Source organism: Schistocerca nitens, chromosome 6, assembly GCF_023898315.1.
Source record: "Schistocerca nitens isolate TAMUIC-IGC-003100 chromosome 6, iqSchNite1.1, whole genome shotgun sequence".
Lineage (NCBI taxonomy): Eukaryota > Metazoa > Arthropoda > Insecta > Orthoptera > Acrididae > Schistocerca > Schistocerca nitens.
This window is the reverse complement of record NC_064619.1, coordinates 624,943,374-624,963,498: the sequence shown is the minus strand read 5'-3', so window position 1 is coordinate 624,963,498 and position 20,125 is coordinate 624,943,374.

The following is a 20,125-nucleotide window of genomic DNA, read 5'->3' as shown; positions in this document are numbered from 1 at the left end:
GCACGGAAACGCCGATGCGTTGTCCCGTTTGCCTGTTGCTGAGGATAGAGCATTCGATTCTTCCGAACTTGCTTGCATGTTCATTGATGCGGAAACCGATGACGTGGTCGAATCGTTTCCGATTGATTTTCGTCGTGTAGCTACAGCCACAGCTGCTGACCCTGTCCTTGCTACCGTTCTGCGTTTTGTTGCTACGCAATGGCCCTTGTCACAGTCACGGATCGAGGATCCATTGGTTCGACGATGTTTTGCCAAGGTGAGACTTTTTGTTCGACGTGGTGTTTTGCTGTTGCGTTCTGATAATGATCAGTCCAGGGTCGTAGTCCCACGTTCTTTACAGTCCTCTGTCTTACGGCTTCTCCACCAAGGACATTGGGGTATAGTGAGAACGAAACAACTTGCTCGTCAGCACTGTACTTGGTTCGGAATCGATGCTGCGATTACGAATATGTGCTCTTCTTGCATGGCGTGTGCCGACCAACAATCCGCGCCACCGCGGAAATTCTTTGCATGGCCAAAAGCCACTTTCCCTTGGCAACGCTTACACATCGATTTTGCTGAACCATTCTGGAATGCTCGATGGTTGGTTGTGGTAGATTCATTCAGTAATTTTCCTTTTGTTGTCCGGATGTCTTCCACGACGTCATCTGCCACCATCCAAGCGGTATCTGCTATTTTTTGCATTGAAGGTCTTCAACAGACTATTGTTTCCGACAGTGGCCCACAATTCATGTCCGCAGAATTTCAGTCATTCTGCAAGGCCAATGGTATTCAACATCTGACGTCCGCGCCGTTTTCGCCACAGTCAAACGGTGCCGCTGAACGATTGGTCAGGACTTTCAAGTCACAGATGTTGTAGTTGAAAAAGTCGCATTCTCGGGAGGACGCGTTGTTGCCCTTTTTGTCCTCGTATCGCTCTCAGCCCCGAGATGGTCGCTCGCCGGCTGAGTTGCTCCACGGTCGTCCTGATCGAACTTTGATGTCTTTGCTACATCCGCCGCATCAGGTTCCTGTGCAGCGGCAGACACCTGCTTTTGCTCGAGGCGACGTTGTCTACTACCGCAACTATCGCGGTTCACGGCGTTGGCTCGCAGGGCGCATTCTTCGCTGCCTCGGCCGCGCTATGTATCTGGTTTTGGGGGCCTCTGGTGAGGTGCACCGGCATCTCAATCAGCTGCGCCTCTGTCGTCGCACGGGTTCTGCAGCTCCCCGTCTGCTTTCAGCGACGGTGCCGTCCGGTCAGCGCCCTGGGGACCCATCTACTGGCTCGCCTCAGCCCCAGGTGTTACCGACGATGCCTTCCATTTTGCCCCATGGCGACGCGCCGCCACCGCCACCGCCGCCTGTTCTCCCGCCGGCGACGCCCGCAGTGAACGCGTCGCTGCAACCGCCGGGCGTCTCCCTGGGTCACGCGCCGCCGATCGCTTCCCGTGACCAGTTGTCCTCCGCCATGGAACTCTTGCCCGCTCCGGACCATAGGACGTCTTCGCCCGTTGGATGCCCCGGCACGATGGAGGTCGACCCTTCGGACCCTCCTGTCTCTCTACGGGCGCATACACCGCATGTTGGCGTGCACCCTGGAGTAGGTTTTTAGGCGTTTCCTAGCCACCCTCGGACCGAATGGCAGGGTGCGGGTGGCACAGCCTCGCCTGCTGTTAGGCTCCCCACCTCGTCGCATACGTCAACAAGGGGTCCTCCCCACGGCGGGCGGAAACCTTATAACACAACCGTACGTCGATTTGCGGGGGAGGAATATGGTGTCACCGCCAGACACCACACTTGCTAGGTGGTAGCCTTTAAATCGGCCGCGGTCCGGTAGTATACGTCGGACCCGCGTGTCACCACTATCAGTGATTGCAGACCGAGCGCCGCCACACGGCAGGTCTAGAGAGACTTCCTAGCACTCGCCCCAGTTGTAAAGCCGACTTTGCTAGCGATGGTTCACTGACAAATTACGCTCTCAATTGCCGAGACGATAGTTAGCATAGCCTTCAGCTACGTAATTTGCTACGACCTAGCAAGGCGCCATTACCAGTCAATATTGATTGTGTAAAAACATGTACCGTCAAGAGCGATGTTCACCAATTATGGATTAAAGTTAAGTATTCCAGAAGCTAGGTACCTTTTTTGCTAGTCTCAAGACCTTGTCCTGTTCCAGACCTCACGCCAGCCTGCGTGAGCTTAAACGCGTGCCTTTCGGCTTCCCGTCGTAGTGGATTGGCTGTCTTGCCAGTCCACAACACATAGCATAACAGATATTCATAGGCACATGGACGTTGTGTACAGAAGCCTGGCAGTGTACAAAAGCACGCCGTGTTGTCCGCGAGGCGTCTGTCATCATCGCAACATGGTTGCGCAAACCTGTGCGACCTCCCATTTGGTGCAGGTCGGCCGGACACAGCTGAGTCTCTACAATGTGGGAACGTGCGGACGCTCTCATTCGAGGTGAACGATGGACCACAATCAAACAGCTCACTGTTCAACCGGACATTTCCTTGATAATTCTGACACACCAAGTGGGCTACTCAAAGGCTGTACCCGCTGGGTTCGTCGCCGCCTAACAGAAGACCACAAAAAGAAAGAAAGGTCCAACTTTGCGGAGTTACTTGCACGTTACGAGGCTGATTGTGACAGTTTTTCGTCATACTTCGTCACAGATGGTGAAACATCGGTTCAGCAATTCGAACCGGAAACAAAAAAGGCCGTCCACGGAGTGGCGCCACACCACTTATCCTCCGAAGGGAAACTTCTAACCCGAACCCTCAGCCGCAAAGTCATGGTGACGATTTTCTGGGACCCCTAAGGGGCTATTCTGTTTGATATCCTCCCTCATAGTGCAACGGTCAACTCGGACGTGTATTGTACTATCATCAGGTAATTGAAGAAACGACTTCAGCGTGTTCGTCGTCACAAAAATGCACACGAGCTTCTCCTTCTCCATGATAACGGAAAGCCTCATAGAAGTCTGCGCGCCAGAGAGCAGCTCACAAAATTTCACTGGGCTGCTTTTACTCGTCAACTCTACAGCCCGGATCTCGCACCTTTCGACTTCCATCTCCTAGGCCCAATGAAGGGTACATTCGCGGGAAACGGTACGTGGACGATTAGGAGGTTACTGACCAAGCAAGACGTTAGTTTTGACGTCAACCAGTAGAGTGGTACCATGCTGGCATACAGGTCCTCCAGTTAGCTGGCGTAAGGCAGTCGTATTTAACGGAGATTATGTTGAAAAATAGGGTTTTTAGCCAGAAGAGTTGAGATAGTATGGTGTACCCGAATACTAAATAAACCTACTTCCAGGAAAAAAATGTATTGCATTACTTGTTGAACGCCCCACGTAAATCCTTTTGTGAACCACTTGTAAGATCAGAACATCTGAATGTGACGTAGGTCACGTAGCTAGCTCAGGAACATATTTTCATACTGATGTTTTTTGATGGGCATGAGTAGTTATTTAAATAGACTGGTCGACACATGACTCTTTGATCACTAAATCTAATGTTGCAGTTTTCACTAATGACATATTTTACTTACTAAACAGATAGAACGGTGATGCTGATCGCAGCGCACTATCTCTACCCAACGGCTACGAGGAGCGACAAAAATTTGTTTTGAGTGTCTCGTATAGTTATTGAAAGAATTTGAAAACTGGAAGTGCTGTCATAATCTACTCATTAAGAGGTATAGTTTACGTTAAAAGGTTAACACAATAAAACAACTACTAAAGGTAAAAAGTCTTTTATATACACATCAAAAAAAGTTTTGCATCACCTGGGTTCCGAGAGTTCTGGAACCCGTACAAAAAACTGGAATAGATATCAACATAAACATCATTTCCGCCATTTTTATTCCTCATGAAAACCACACATTGCATGTTGTATCACCATACGGCGAGACCTTCAGAGGTGGTGGCCCAGATTGCTGTACACACCGATGCCTCTAATACCCAGTAGCACGTCCTCTTACATTGATGCATGCCTGTATTCGTTGCTGCCTACTATCCACAAGTTCATCAGGGCACTGTTGGTCTAGATTCTCCCAATCCTAAAAGGTGATTCGGCATAAATACCTCAGAGTGGTTGGTGTGTCACGTCGTTCACAAACAGACCTTTTCAATTTATACCAGGCATGTTCGATAGGGTTCATGTCTGGAGAACATGCTGGCCACTCCAGTCAAGCGATGTCGTTATCCTGAAGGAATATGCTGCCGATATGGTTGCACTATCGGTCAGAGGATACCATTCACGTATCGTACAGCCGTTACGGCGCCTTCCATTACCACCAGCGGCGTATGTCGGCCCCGCATAACGCCTCCCCGAAACGTCAGGGAACCTCTACCTTGCTGCACTCGCTGGACAGTGAGTCTAAGGAGTTCAGCCTGAGCCGGCCGAGGTGGCCGAGCGGTTCTAGGCGCTACAGTTTGGAACCGCGCGTCCGCTACGGTCGCAGGTTCGAATCCTGCCTCGGGCATGGATGTGTGTGGTGTCCTTAGGATAGTTAGGTTTAAGTAGTTCTAAGTTCTAGGGGACTGATGACCAAAGAAGTTAAGTCCCATAGTGCTCAGAGCCATTTGAACCATTTCGTTCAGCCTGACCGGGTTGCCTCCAAACACGTCTCCGACGATTGTCTGGTTGAAGGCATATGCGACAGTCATCGGTGAAGAGAACGTGATGCCAGTCCTGAGCGGTCCATTCAGCATGTTGTTGGGCCCATCTGTACCGCGCTGCATGGTGTCGTGGTTGCAAAGATGGACCTCGCTGTGGACGTCGGGAGTGAAGTTGCGCATCATGCAGCCTATTGCACACAGTTTGAGTCGTAACATGACGTTTTGTGGCTGCAAGAAAAGAATTATTCAACATGGTGGCGTTGCTGTCAGGGTTCCTCCGAAATATAGTCCGTAGGTAGCGGTCATCCACTGCTGGAGTAGCCATTGTACGGCCTGGGCGAGGCATGTTATCGACAGTTCCTCTCTCTCTGTATCTCCTCCATGTCCGAACAACATCGCTTTGGTTGACTCCTCGTCGCATGGGACTTCCCTCGTCGAGAGCCCTTCCTGGCACAAAGTAACAATGCAGAGGCGATTGAACAGCAGTAGTGACCGTCTAGGCACGGTTGAACTACAGACAACACGAGCCGTGTACCTCCTTCCTGATGAAATGGTTGGAACTGATCTAATAGGTGCTGCTCATCCATGGTTGTTTACATTTTTGGGCGGGTTTAGTGACATCTCTGAACAGTCAAAAAAATGTTCAAATGTGTGTGAAATCTTATAGGACTTAATTCCTAAGGTCATCAGTCCCTAAGCTTACACACTACTTAACCTAAATTATTCTAAGGACACACACACACACACACACACACACACACACACACATGCCCGAGGGAGGACTCGAACCACCGTCGGCATCAGCCGCACAGTCCATGACTGCAGCGCCTTAGACCGCTCTCTGAACAGTCATACGGACTGTGTCTGTGATACAATATCCACTATCAACGTCTATCTTCAGGAGTTCTGGGAAACAGCGTGACGCAAATTTTTTTTTGATTCGCGTATCTGTCGAGGAAGTGTAAATCACGGGCGCTTGATCCAGTATTTTAGAATTACAGCCCTTAGCGATTTTTAACAAGTTTTACAAAAAATTTCAAAGCTTTACTAAAGTCTTTCTCGCTTACAATCCCGACCGAATGATAAAAGGAAAAAAAATCATTGCTAAACACATTTTCGCTGTCCACATGACACAACTTCAGCATCAGGGTTGGTTCAGATGGCTCTGAGCACTATGGGACTTAACATCTATGGTCATCAGTACCCTAGAACTTAGAACTACTTAAACCTAACTAACCTAAGGACATCACACAACACCCAGTCATCACGAGGCAGAGAAAATCCCTGACCCCGCCGGGAATCGAACCCGGAAACCCGGCAGCATCAGGGGCGACGTATTAATTTGTTTCTGCGTTACTACTAACTCTATCCGCAGTACTCTTGAAGTGGTATTCACATGTACACCTGACTGCACGTGCTTAATTATAGCACTGAGTGACACATTGTTCAAGTTATACGATGCACTAAGCACTGAGAAGTGTGAAAAACTACAGTGCCTTTAATCAGAAAGGTTTTACAAGTTAAAAGTCAAATTTTTAACATCTTAACTCCTTTGTCAAGTAAACGGACGTTGTAAGTTGTTTGATGCACTGAAGTTCGATTCTAAGAATTGTCGTTTTTGGTTACTGGTATAGAGGAACAGAAAAAAACTGGCGAGGTAAAAGATCAGCTTCACCACGGAAGACGTGTACAGAAGATAGATCTCCTCTTGTTCTTCTGCTTACTAATGAACGGAAGATTAAATAAACAACAATAGCGCACCGTTACGCGGAGTGTTGACACTGGCGAACACTTTCATACTGTCTGATGGAATAATACGCCCGAAATAGACAGACGAAATTAAAAGTCTTGCTGTCCGCGGGTTCCGTACAAACCTAATTATGTATTCAAAGAGATCACTCATAGCCTTTGATGAACTAATTTGCCAGTTTGTATGTGACATAAATTTCTACCTCATACTTCTACCTGTTTCTGAGAGAAAAGGGTCTTAGCGGTCGACAAAGAGACGTACAACAAAGTGATTCTTTAAGGGTTTCGTTTTTACCGATTGGGGCAAGGAACCATAAAAAGCAGTGAAATTAGCAAGAACGGCAAAAGATGTTCTGGTTGAGAAATATCTGTGTGAGGGCTGCACTGTTGTTTAGCTTATATGCTAAAGGTGCAATTAAGGGAGTGAAAGAAAATTCTGGAATCATCGTAACAGTGTAAATGGATCAGATAGCAAAGAGAATATTCGCAAATGAGATAACGGTTGTTGAAGATAACGATTAAGGAGAAGACTTGGAAGAGCTGTTAAATGGAATATACAGTGTTAGTAGCAAAAAATTTCTCTACAGTAAAAACAAAAATAAACAATAAAACTTGTCAGGGAGGAGAACAGTCTTCTAGTGGACATTGTAAGTTACTGCCGCGGGGGAGCAAGAATCTAACAGTCATTTGTCACGTCACTCATTACACTTTAAAAATCGGTATCATTAAACTTTTAGAAGACAACGGTTAAATAAAAACTTTTTATTCAACTGAATACTTATTTCATTGACAAATGATTAATATACAGATCTGCTTTTCTTCTTCTCGTTACTTAGTACTCCGACCACTTTTCTGATTTCAGATAATCACACAATGCTCCACTCACCCACAAACCATAATCCAAAGAGCCCCAAAGACACTGTATGCTTGCTACCGTAACCTTAAAACATCTAAATCCAAACCAGGCCAATAGATGAACTTAAATGATTTTACTACCTAGGAAGCTAAATTACTGCACCTGGGCGGTACAAGTCATATATCAGAACAATATTAGCAAAGGCGAAAATAGAGCCCTTCAGCAAAATTTCTTACGTTTTTCACGTGATATTAAGGAAGGAGCCTCTGCAAATATATACCTGGAGTACAAAAATTCACAGAAGAGCTTAGGCCGTGAAGAAAATGGAGATGAGGAAATTACATGGAGCTATGGTACTAGAGATGATTGTCAAAAATTATGTAGGAGGGTAGCGCGCGGATACGAGATTTACTGTAAGCGGATACGAGATTTACTGTTGAGGAATGAAGTGTATTTGAAATAACAGCCTTAAAAGGGGACATACACTAAGATGTACACGAATAGGTAATATGGTACTGGAAGGAACAATAGTAGAGCAGAGGAAATATTCGTGTGACAGAAGTAAATCATAATAAGAAAAACAGATTAATCAGGGCGTTTCATGCAATAGATATTCAAAAATTAAAATCTTAGGGCAGGACCACAACGAAAACAGCGTCAGTAATTGAGAAGAGGAAGGATGACACTATTTGGGAAGAAAGCGATGCTGATACCTGTATTAACGTTCATAAGCGAAAAACTGTGGGGGGAACAATATGAAATTAGCGTTTATTTTAGATCTTAGGAAAACAGATATACGCGTACGAGCACTAAATCAATGAATAAACACATCAGCTCTGATACTGTACCGCAGGGGATTCTCATTTGAAATTTCGATTCTTGTGACATTAGGCGTGTCTTGTTTTGATTTATGAGTTTCATATGCACGCTGGCGGTTAAGCAAACTGAACATGGACACTGTTTAATTAAGCATGTGTGTTTGTGATTTTAGCTAATACTAAACTACTTTGTCAACAAACAGCGAACGTTAAACCTTTCCGGAGCGTTGTTTGTTTGTGGATAATTTATGCTGTTTCAAAATAAGAATATGATGAGGCAGAGAACTGTGTGCGGTTGAAAAAACCGCAGCTACCGTTTGTTACCCTTGCTTCGTTCATCGGACGGGCAGAACATTATATAAAAAGGTATAATGCCTTTTTCCTTGTAGCCGTGTGGTAGCAAAGGCGGGAACAGAACTATTCTCTCATGCTGTCAGCAAGTCACTTACTTTGCTGATTTCTGTTTGCATGACAACTCCGCAGATAGCATGCAGAGAACTGGGCTTTCACGCCTAGTGGACAGAAACGTTATGAACACAGAGGAGTCTTGTGCTCCTCGTCAGAAAAAATTGTTTACAGAGATTTCATACTTTTATTTCTATTAAAAAATATCACTAGTTAAGATATTCTTTATATAAAATTATTTTATTGTTCATCGTATTTTTTTCGATAAATAGTATCAGTGATTCAATATTTCAACAATGTGACATATTTTCCAGCATGAAATGAAGTTTGTGTTACCTAAATAATTCAGAATAAGTCAAGCTTTGCTTGTCGATTCATCACTTTTACGGTAGCAGCCAGATCTGCGATGTACGATAAATAGGCTGTAGGAACGTCTAAGCAGTAATATACGGGGTGTCCCTGGAGAAATTGTCAGTATCCAGGACAATGAGAGGAACGACCATTTGAAGCAAATAACTTCATATTGACATATACCCCATCCTGTAACAAAAAAAAAAATGGCTCTGAGCACTATGGGACTCAACTGCTGAGGTCATTAGTCCCCTAGAACTTAGAACTAGTTAAACCTAACTAACCTAAGGACATCACACACATCCATGCCCGAGGCAGGATTCGAACCTGCGACCGTAGCGGTCTCGCGGTTCCAGACTGCAGCGCCAGAACCGCGCGGCCACTTCGGCCGGCATCCTGTAACAGAAATCATTTAATGTGTAGTGTTGTTTATTTTATATATTATTTAATACATGGTCAGATTTTCACATGTACACATGTACAACTGTTAGTAAAGCGTACAACATGCGTTTTACAAAATAAGTAGTTTTCACTCACTCACCTCTAAGAAATATTGTGCACACACTACACTGACCATTTAAGCAATTTTTGGTATCACATATGCATACCACAGCACGAGTGTCGTTACGATTGGCAACGGAACTGCACGTTACCACTCGACGCCGACAGCGGTCACAGCGGGATCAGGGGGGACCGAATGGTGCACTCCAGCTGAGCCACGCCTCCGGCGCTTCTGCGCTATGGGAGCCCCCTGAAAATGCGACTCAGCGACTCAGACCGCTTACACTTGGAGCCTTATCGCTATGACAGTATCGTTCGTGCGTAGTACAGTTGCTGTTGTATGGGATAGCAGCATTATTCATAATGAGTCTTCGTTCACTTCGAGAAACAGAAGTTAAGCAAATCTTTTGTTTGTTGTTTTAACTTGCTCACTAATCGTTTCTACTCCTGTCCAGATTTTCTACGACAACAGTTGTTTGACCATTGTGTAGCCAACCTCTCCTTACCATTCTGTATGAAGTTAAACGCAACATAGTGTGTAGTTCTCCCTGCACATGTTTTTGAACTACACATTAAGAAGCGTCGGATGTTGTCTTTCAGCATCCCTAGAGATGTCGGTCGATCACGATACATTTGCAACTTCAGGTAACCCCAAAGCCAATAATCGCACGGACTGACATCTGGGGACCTGGGAGGCCAGAGGCCAAGCATGACGAAAGTGGCGGCTGAGCAAACGCTCATCACCAAACGACGCGCGCAAGAGATCTTTCACGTGTCTAGCAATATGGGGTGGAGCGCCATCCTGCATAAACATGGTACGTTCCAGCAGGTGTTTATCAGCCAGGCTGGGGATGATGCGATTCTATAACATATCGGCGTACCTCTCACCCGTTACGGTAGCAGTTACAAAACCAGAATCACGCATTTCCTCGAAGAAAAAAGGCCCGATAACGGTAGATGTCGTAAATCCAACCCATACCGTGACTTTCTCGCCGTGCAATGGAGTTTCCATTTCTAGGATTTTCGGTAGCCCAAATTCTGCAGTTGTGGGTGTTGACAGACCCTCGGAGCGTGAAATGAGCTTCGTCGGTCCACAACACGTTACTCAACCAATCGTCATTTTCCGCCATCTTTTGAAACGCCCACACTGCAAATGCCCTCCGCTTCACTAAATCGCCAGGTGATAGTTCATGATGCCGATGGATTTTGTACGGAGGGCGATGTACTTGATGACAATATTATGGAAATGGAAGAGGATGTAGATGAAGATGAAATGGGAGATAAGATACTGCGTGAAGAGTTTGACAGAGCACTGAAAGACCTGAGTCGAAACAAGGCCCCGGGAGTAGACAACATTCCATTAGAACTACTGATGGCCTTGGGAGAGCCAGTCATGACAAAACTCTACCATCTGGTGAGCAAGATGTATGAGACAGGCGAAATACCCACAGACTTCAAGAAGAATATAATAATTCCAATACCAAAGAAAGTAGGTGTTGACAGATGTGAAAATTACCGAACTATCAGTTTAATAAGTCACAGTTGCAAAATACTAACGCGAATTCCTTACAGACGAATGGAAAAACTGGTAGAAGCGGACCTCGGGGAAGATCAGTTTGGATTCCGGAGAAATGTTGGAACACGTGAGGCAATACTAACATTACGACTTATCTTAGAAGAAAGATTAAGAAAAGGCAAACCTACGTTTCTAGCATTTGTAGACTTAGAGAAAGCTTTTGACAACGTTAACTGGAATACTCTCTTTCAAATTCTGAAGGTGGCAGGGGTAAAATACAGGGAGCGAAAGGCTATTTACAATTTTTACAGAAACCAGATGGCAGTTATAAGAGTCGAGGGGCATGAAACGGAAGCAGTGGTTGGGAAAGGAGTGAGACAGGGTTGTAGCCTCTCCCCGATGTTATTCAATCTGTATATTGAGCAAGCAGTAAAGGAAACAAAAGAATAATTCGGAGTAGGTATTAAAATTCATGGAGAAGAAGTAAAAACTTTGAGGTTCGCCGATGACATTGTAATTCTGTCAGAGACAGCAAAGGACTTGGAAGAGCTGTTGAACGGAATGGACAGTGTCTTGAAAGGAGGATATAAGATGAACATCAACAAAAGCAAAACGAGGATAATGGAATGTAGTCATATTAAATCGGGTGATGCTGAGGGAATTAGATTAGGAAATGAGACACTTAAAGTAGTAAAGGAGTTTTGCTATTTAGGGAGTAAAATAACTGATGATGGTCGAAGTAGAGAGGATATAAAATGTAGACTGGCAATGGCAAGGAAATCGTTTCTGAAGAAGAGAAATTTGTTAACATCGAGTATAGATTTAAGTGTGAGGAAGTCGTTTCTGAAAGTATTTGTATGGAGTATAGCCATGCATGGATGTGAAACATGGACGATAACCAGTTTGGACAAGAAGAGAATAGAAGCTTTCGAAATGTGGTGCTACAGAAGAATGCTGAAGATTAGATGGGTAGATCACATAACTAATGAGGAGGTGTTGAATAGGATTGGGGAGACGTGAAGTTTTGGCACATCTTGACTAGAAGAAGGGATCGGTTGGTAGGACATGTTTTGAGGCATCAAGGGATCACAAAGTTAGCATTGGAGGGCAGCGTGGAGGGTAAAAATCGTAGAGGGAGACCAAGAGATGAATACACTAAGCAGATTCAGAAGGATGTAGGTTGCAGTAGGTACTGGGAGATGAAGAAGCTTGCACAGGATAGAGTAGCGTGGAGAGCTGCATCAAACCAGTCTCAGGACTGAAGACGACAACAACAACAACAACAACAACATCGGAGGGTACGCCTAAGTGCCAACCAAACAGTAGTGTAAGGAATGCCGATGCGACGTGCGACTGCACGAGCGCTGACTTCCCCGTGCCTAGACGAACCCGCTACAGTCTCCATTTCTTGCTGAACTGTCTCATCAGCATTGCGCCTTGTGCTCGGTCGGCCACTGCGGGGTCTATCGTCTAAACAACCCGTGGCTTCGAACTTCGAAATCATTCTCGCCACAGCTGCATTTGTCAACGGACCTTTACGCGTTCGAATCCGCTTCCTATGGCGATAGAATCGTAACGCTGAACTAGCACATTCCACCTTGTGATAATACAGCTTCACTAAAAGCGCCTTTTCAGGTAACGTCTACATGCTGCGACTGCTGGCGCATCTGATTCTCTCTCTCATTAAAGCTCCTTTTATACACGATTGTCATGCGCAGTCACTGACGTTTTGCTGTCCAGCGCCATCTGTCGGACATGTTGTGAACTTTGTTTTTTTTTTTGTTCTAATAAAACCCCATGTCATTCCAAGCATGTATGTCAGTTTTTACCTCTCTATCTACATTATTCCGTGGTTTATTAAGTTTTGAAATTTATACTGACTTTTTGATCATCTGGTATATTCACGAAAATGTCTTACAGGTAAGTCCTGATGCAACTAAAATCAATTACTACCGGACGAAGTGAAAATAAATTAACTGTACTCCAATATAAGCTTTTCTTGTTGTCCGCAAGGACGCTTCATGAGCGCAACTACGGTAATACAAGTCTATCTCTTTTTTCATGCAATACACCGAATGTGGGCATCATCATAATCTCCATGGACTCCTGTCCTGAATGACATAGAAGTTTCCTGTTCACCAATTCCGAGTAACCTTCGTGGATGGTCCTGATGTCGATGATGGGTCCTGGTATATAACGTCACGTCACGGTGTCAGCATGTCTTCGCTTCTGGACCATCGTCCGTAATGCACACGTCACCGGTATTATCCAGTTGAAACTGACAATTAAAATTTTGATGAATAATATGATTGACAAAATTGTATCCAAACTTTTTGAAGAAAAGACTGTTAACGGAATCAAACCATTTGTGATTTGGCGCTACCCGTTAAATAACCAGAAGATGTAAGTGCAGTGTACCACTTTCCTTTATGATAATGACGAAACTGCTGGGAATCTGTGAAATTTAAGATTATTGAAGATAAAGATTCAACACAATGAAAGACAGCCTTACCTTTTATCTTTGTGTATCTGAACAATTTACCGGTTTTATAACGAAAACAGCGAAAAAAATTACTTCTGCGCACAGATAAACACTCATTTGTACTTCTGGTTTACTTAAGATACTAAATATTTATCGTTATGGATATTTGGGATTAGTCAAAGACTTCTAAGTTTGAATTCGCCAGCTAAATGTCATTGCCTTACCTCAATCAAAGAAGGCTCTGTAACTACATATCAGTATTTTGTCTTGTTTTTATTGTGCTAGTAAGATTACTTTTACTATTGTGGAATCCTGCCCACTAGTTTAGTATAGGTTGCTTACGAAGTTGCCTTCTCGGACAGCTAAATAACATACAAGCAAATCATATGAATGGAGTTTATTACGGTAATTGAATTGACAACACTTAACTTGCGTTTCTACAACGAAATGTCGCAAGCAATCGGCGACATGAAAATAATCAATGTCCTTCGATACGAACAATTTCCATGCGAGCAATTGATATGGATCACAAGTCTCGCTTAAAGAGTTAGGATGAGGGCTCGTCTTCTAGTGCGGCTCTTCTAGTGCCAGTCTTCCAGTCCGCCTTCTCGTGCCGGTCTTCTCGTGATGATCTGCTAATGCCCGAGGTGGAGCGGCGCTTATATTCTCTTCTTTTAGAGGCCGCTCCTGTCGTGGTGCGGTCCAAGTCAGCGAACAACTGGCTGACGTCGTCTCACAGCCTTCTCTGCTGTTACGTTTCGGGGCGACGTGCCGGCGCTTGATGTTACGCCGGAAGAACTATAGTGAACTAGGAAATGAGTCTTATTTATAAAATATGGACCCAGAGGGTTTCAAAATCTGGAGGAAGGGATATAAATTGCAGTATCTTTGTGATGAGACCTCTGTCTGTAGTATGTCTTTCATCTTCTAGCACTTCATTCGTTACCAGTCATCTTCCTGGCTTTTTTACTCTTAAACCGCACATATTAATGTAAATAACGAAATAATAAGCAGTCATTTGCATAATTTCGTTACCGGTTTCGATCACTTAGTGCCCTTCTTCAGAAGGCTGTACACGAAAATACACCACAAATAAACAGAAGTCACATAAGAATATTAAAATTAGGGACGAAAAATTTAAAAATTTTAAAAATGTAAAGCTAAAAAATGGTACACACTTATACCTATCGCATTATTTGCGAGTGTCAACAATAAGATGCATACAGCTAAACGCCTTAGTCTTAAAAATATATAGGAGCAATAAGTAATACAATACTGAATCCGTTAATACAATAAGAGTTCTTATATGCTTACATGTGATTCATAGTGTCTATACAAAATTAGTAAAAAGAAGCCAAATAACAAGTGCAGACATCATGCCAGAACGAGCTAATCAGCATATCTCTCAGGTGATCTCAGAGTGGGGGAGAAAGTATGATGAAATAATAAAACAAATTAATTATTGTTGTCATAAGGCATAAACAAAATTGTAAGTGAATATATACAATGTAGCAGATAATATAAAAACCTAATGATAAATCAAATAAGTTAATGCCGACGACAAGGCGTCCCTAATTTTGGTCTTGTTATCTGACTTCTACTTACCTGTGGTGTATTTTCCTGGACAACATTCTGAAGGAGAGCAGTAACTGCCCGAAACCGGTAAGGAAATTCAATATCTTTAATGCAGCTGCTTGCTTATTATTTCGTTATATACGACTGCAGTTGCTGACGATGGATAAAATACTAAAAATTAATGTAAGTTTCTTTAAGTGAAATTAATAACTCATTTTTGTCGAAACATTGTATTACATCCTTTCATTTAGACTAATGTCAGATTCTGTTACGAGATGGGAGTGAGTCATCCTGTATGAACGGTAATTCGGTTTGGACGAATAGTGGCCCTTGCGGCCATCTCGCCGAAATAACTACCAATTGTGGTAATTGCTTCAAAAATAGGCACAATCTCGACCGCAAAAACATTTTTGTAATGTTAGCCGGTTTCGGTCACTTTTTAACCATCCTGAGACCATTGTACCATGATGACTGCCGGTGGCGGGGAATGGAGTGGATATTGTAACTCCACGAATATCAACGCGTTCGAAACAGTTGGCATCCATTTTTAAAGCACTTTTAGCTAGACTGCTGTTTCTCCACGAGAAATGTTTACAAAAATTATTGTAGTTATTTCTTAGAACCTGTATACCATTTGATGAAAAAAGTCCGATTGCCGAGTGCGAATCAGATTAGCACAGTTGAGGTATTTCAAATCTTTATGGTCGCGAAAATAAGAGACCAAGCCAGTTACTAAGAGAGAATATTAGATCCGTAGACCCTTCCTCAATTTAACTTGCCCCGTTCTTATTACAAGAGGTTAAACTGGCGACTATTCGTAGGATTATTTAAAACTAATAATTAATATGCTGTATGTGCAATTTTATTTTAAATGTGTATATTTTATGACTGTTTGTTTCTATCTCGCGTAACCCAAAGAAACGTGCATATTAATATTGAAAGGCTCACAAAAATGAAAACGAAACGAAAAATATTCTTGCGAAGCCAACATTTTTAGCGGCTGCACCTCGAACAAAACAAAAAATTTTTTAAAGTAAAAACTTTTCATGCTTAGACCGTAATTTTCGTATCACAATTAAAGTTTGATAACTAGTTTCGGTTCCTGTCTGCAAACATCTTCAGATGTGTAGCACTTGTAGGAAACTTAGCCTAAGTAAATTATGTACAATCAAGTGGGATACGAAAATACTGTACAACACCAGAGCAAAATTAAAGGGGAGGAAATTTTTGATATAAAAATGAATGTTTCACAATGTTATTCAACAATGTAGTATAAACTATGTTAATGCTTATCAGGTAACATACCGTTCAAAATACGAAAAGGCGACGAATAAGCACTGGAAATCTTCGTTAGCTGTAGTCATGCAATAACGTGCATACATAAGTACCAAAACGATAACAGTTAGCAGTTGAAAACGTCACCGTGAACGTCAGGTTGTAGGCGTGTCGAAAGAATTGTAGGCCAGAAATCTCAAAAAGCTTACTGTATATCAAAATAGATTTTGAAATATAAACATAATAATGGCTTAAAGCTAAGACTGCAAGGCAGGCATCTATATTAAGTCCTAAACCGGCAACATGCCGTTTGTAGTAAACAGATCCTATGTAATTTGCATTAATTCATGAATAAATTCAAGAAGCTTGTACTTCAGGGCAACTAACTTAAGTGACAGGGGAATGAAGTTAAAAACTACAAGACACAAAGCTGTCTTACGTAGCTAACTGGCAACATTCTATATGTAAAAGGTTGATCATATGTGATAGTCAACTAATAAAAACATCAAAGTACAGATTAATGATAACAAATGTAAATAACAGAATAATAGACAGATCATACGTAAGAGTCAAATGATAAAATCACCAAAGTACAGCGTAGCGCTAAGAATACGAATAACATACGGTAATTTCGCAGGTTGACGGTCATATAGGATATTGTCCAGTTGCATGATTTTAAGCTGGATCAATAGCTCATAATTTGCAATAATATAACAGGTATTACCGCGAGAGCATTATATGCAACGATTCAAAAAACTATCACCTGGGATTCCGTAGCTGTAAACATACAAGCCATAGCGTTCATAGTAATTTTGTAATAAAGATAAGTGATCAACAATCGTAAAATGAGAGGGAAATACCAAATCTGGCTTACACAAGAATGATTTTGCATGTTGTGTGACGTAGTCATCCTTATAAAATATGTACAAGTAAACATGTTGTTGTTGTGGTCTTCAGTACAGAGACTGGTTTGATGCAGCTCTCCATACTACTCTATCCTGTGCAAGCTTCTTCATCTCCCAGTACCTACTGCAACCTACATCCTTCTGAATCAGCTTAGTGTATTCATCTCTTGGTCTCCCTCTACGATTTTTACCCTCCACGCTGCCCTCCAATGCTAAATTTGTGATACCTTGATGCCTCAAAACATGTCCTACCAACCGATCCCTTCTTCTAGTCAAGTTGTGCCACAAACTTCTCTTCTCCCCAATCCTATTCAATACCTCCTCATTAGTTACGTGATCTACCCACCTTATCTTCAGCATTCTTCTGTAGCACCACATTTCGAAAGCTTCTATTCTCTTCTTGTCCAAACTGGTTATCGTCCATGTTTCACTTCCATACATGGCTACACTCCATACAAATACTTTCAGAAACGACTTCCTGACACTTAAATCATTACTCGATGTTAACAAATTTCTCTTCTTCAGAAACGATTTCCTTGCCATTGCCAGTCTTCATTTTATATCCTCTCTACTTCGACCATCATCAGTTATTTTACTCCCTAAATAGCAAAACTCCTTTACTACTTTAAGTGTCTCATTTCCTAATCTAATCCCCTCAGCATCACCCGATTAACTTTGACTACATTCCATTATCCTCGTTTTGCTTTTGTTGATGTTCATCTTATATCCTCCTTTCAAGACACTGTCCATTCCGTTCAACAGCTCTTCCAAGTCCTTTGCTGTCTCTGACAGAATTACAATGTCATCGGCGAACCTCAAAGTTTTTACTTCTTCTCCATGAATTTTAATACCTACTCCGAATTTTTCTTTTGTTTCCATTACTGCTTGCTCAATATACAGATTGAATAACATCGGGGAGAGGCTACAACCCTGTCTCACTCCTTTCCCAAACACTGCTTCCCTTTCATGTCCCTCGACTCTTATAACTGCCATCTGTTTTCTGTACAAATTGTAAATAGCCTTTCGCTCCCTGTATTTTACCCCTGCCACCTTCAGAATTTGAAAGAGAGTATTCCAGTTAACGTTGTCAAAAGCTTTCTCTATGTCTACAAATGCTAGAAACGTAGGTTTGCCTTTTCTTAATCTTTCTTCTAAGATAAGTCGTAAGGTTAGTATTGCCTCACGTGTTCCAACATTTCTACGGAATCCAAACTGATCTTCCCCGAGGTCCGCTTCTACCAGTTTTTCCATTCGTCTGTAAAGAATTCGCGTTAGTATTTTGCAGCTGTGACTTATTAAACTGATAGTTCGGTAATTTTCACATCTGTCAACACCTGCTTTCTTTGGTATTGGAATTATTATATTCTTCTTGAAGTCTGTGGGTATTTCGCCTGTCTCATACATCTTGCTCACCAGATGGTAGAGTTTTGTCATGACTGGCTCTCCCAAGGCCATCAGTAGTTCTAATGGAATGTTGTCTACTCCCGGGGCCTTGTTTCGACTCAGGTCTTTCAGTGCTCTGTCAAACTCTTCACGCAGTATCTTATCTCCCATTTCATCTTCATCTACATCTTCTTCCATTTCCATAATACTGTCCTCAAGTACATCGACCTTGTATGAACCCTCTATATACTCCTTCCACCTTTCTGCCTTCCCTTCTTTGCTTAGAACTGGGTTGCCATCTGAGCTCTTGATATTCATACAAGTGGTTCTCTTCTCTCCAAAGATCTCTTTAATTTTCCTGTAGGCAGTATCTATCTTACCCCTAGTGAGACAAGCCTCTACATCCTTACATTTGTCCTCTAGCCATCCCTGCTTAGCCATTTTGCACTTTCTGTCGATCTCATTTTTGAGACGTTTGTATTCCCTTTTGCCTGCTTCATTTACTGCATTTTTATATTTTCTCCTTTCATCACTTAAATTCAATATTTCTTCTGTTACCCAAGGATTTCTATTAGCCCTCGCTTTTTACCTACTTGATCCTCTGCTGCCTTCACTACTTCATCCCTCAAAGCTACCCATTCTTCTTCTACTGTATTTCTTTCCCCCATTCCTGTCAATTGTTCCCTTATGCTCTCCCTGAAACTCTCTACAACCTCTGGTTCTTTCAGTTTATCCAGGTCCCATCTCCTTAAATTCCCACCTTTTTGCAGTTTCTTCAGTTTCAATCTGCAGTTCATAACCAATAGATTGTGATCAGAATCCACATCTGCCCCTGGAAATGTCTTACAATTTAAAACCTGGTTCCTAAATCTGTGTCTTACCATTATATAATCTATCTGATACCTATTAGTATCTCCAGGATTCTTCCAGGTATACAACCTTCTTTTATGATTCTTGAACCAAGTGTTAGCTATGATTAAGTTATGCTCTGTGCAAAATTCTACAAGGCGGCTTCCTCTTTCATTTCTTCCCCCCAATCCATATTCACCTACTATGTTTCCTTCTCTCCCTTTTCCTACTGACGAATTCCAATCACCCATGACTATTAAATTTTCGTCTCCCTTCACTACCTGAATAATTACTTTTATCTCATCATACATTTCATCAATTTCTTCATCATCTGCAGAGCTAGTTGGCATATAAACTTGTACTACTGTAGTAGGCATGGGCTTTGTGTCTATCTTGGCCACAATAATGCGTTCACTATGCTGTTTGTAATAGCTAACCCGCACTCCTATTTTTTTATTCATTATTAAACCTACTCCTGCATTACCCCTATTTGATTTTGTATTTATAAGCCTGTAATCACCTGACCAAAAGTCTTGTTCCTCCTGCCACCGAACTTCACTAATTCCCACTATATCTAACTTTAACCTATCCATTTCCCTTTTTAAATTTTCTAACCTACCTGCCCGATTAAGGGATCTGACATTCCACTCTCCGATCCGTAGAATGTCAGTTTTCTTTCTCCTGATAAAGACGTCCTCTTGAGTAGTCCCCGCCCGGAGATCCGAATGGGGGACTATTTTACCTCCGGAATATATTACCCAAGAGGACGCCATCATCATTTAATCATACAGTAAAGCTGCATGTCCTCGGGAAAAATTACGGCTGTAGTTTCCCCTTGCTTTCAGCCGTTCGCA